Below are 1,662 nucleotides of genomic sequence, written 5' to 3'. Positions count from 1 at the left end.
CATCACACTGACAGTTTCTTAACAAAGTTTCTATGAATCTGTAAAATGTCAAATTGAGAGAACTCAATAAATGGTAAGACTTAAACAGCAGTGCAATATTAATATTAATATATTCTATATTACAGCACACACTACAAAGGCAGGTTTGCAATTTCTAGAACTTAAATTTGCAGTTAGGTACATTTTGAGAGCATTTCATCTAGAGTCCATGTAAAAATTCCACAAAAAATGAGATTCATAATTGTCCCCATTCTGAGCATATGGATATGATTTACATTTTGACTATGGTCTCATATCAGGTACCTGTAAAAACACACATGTAGAAGCCAAAAGGTTTTAGATGAGTAATTGTAATGGATTTCTAGATACAGATGGATGTAATTTGATGATGGCTTCACATGAATCCATGATAAAAGTAGTTAGCTGCCTCAGAAATCTGAGTTTATCCAGGTTTATTTTAATTTAGGTATTTTTTTTAATTTTCAAAAAACCTTTATTAAAATTTAAAATATTAAAATACAAATACAGATACATCTGTAACTAAAATACATCCATGATATTTGTACAATTCAACGTCGTTCTAACAGTACACAAATCTTAACTCTAAATTGTGTTTACATATATTTGATCAAGAAGGAATATCTGTGAATATTATGGAGTTAAGATTTGTGTAATTTATGTAATTTAATATAATCACCAGTAAAGGCATTTTGCATGAGAGAGATAATATGGCACAGCTGATTTATTCTACCTGTTGCTTTCCAGAAGTATTGTGATGCAGTTCTAATTGCTAACTGATACAACTAAAAAGAACATCGTGTTGGGGCAATGTTTGTCTAGAATATTTGATACGAAACCATTTTAAGCCATTCATTAACCCTGATCTGCACTGGACCTTTGTGAAAACATCATGGGGTGGAGGGGACAGATACATTGCCTTGAGTGCCTTGGAGAAAAGTCCAGGACCAAGTTATTTTTATTCAGATGTTTCCTTCTTTTGCAACCATTATGAGTAAATGTATCATCTGTTGGAGAAGTACCTTTCAATGATCCCCTCATCTGCAAGAAACAAATCTCCCTCCCTAATTCAGAAATCTGCTTTGTTTCTGACGGAGATGCATTAGAAATTACTTAAAACGACATCCACCCCTCCCTCCCCCGCAAACACACCCCTAATAAAAGGGGGAAGAAGCGAAACACCCACAAATAAACATGCGGAGGGGATTTGTCATTCTTTGGGGATGTTTAATAGGCTAACATACTGAAAGGCAATGAGTTCACTTCGGGAAAGTGCCTCTTCCTGCATTTCCACCCTCCGCATGATGAGACCGGTTCATTGCGCTGCAGAAAGGCCGGAAAGGCACAGGTCCACACAACCACACAGCCACACTTGAGCGATGCCTCTGGTTCGCTTACCTGGCGCAGCTCTCTCCGCAAAGCTCCGGTGGAGGGAAGGGGGGGAAAGGCAAATTCGCCCTCAGCGCGAGCTCTTCAGAAAGAAGCTCCCGGGAATAGCTGTGAAGGCTTCCGCTGCTCCGATTGGCTAAAGCGCGAGATGTCATCACGATCAGGCGTGCGCTCGCTCGACAATGAGGATAGGCGGGATACTGTAGCAGGGGCAGGGCCGGATTTAGATTGAAAGAGGCCCTAGGCTATTCCACT

The sequence above is a fragment of the Pantherophis guttatus genome, chromosome 8, assembly GCF_059756535.1.
Source record: "Pantherophis guttatus breed Tessera chromosome 8, ASM5975653v1, whole genome shotgun sequence".
Lineage (NCBI taxonomy): Eukaryota > Metazoa > Chordata > Lepidosauria > Squamata > Colubridae > Pantherophis > Pantherophis guttatus.
Note: the sequence above shows the minus strand (reverse complement) of the source record.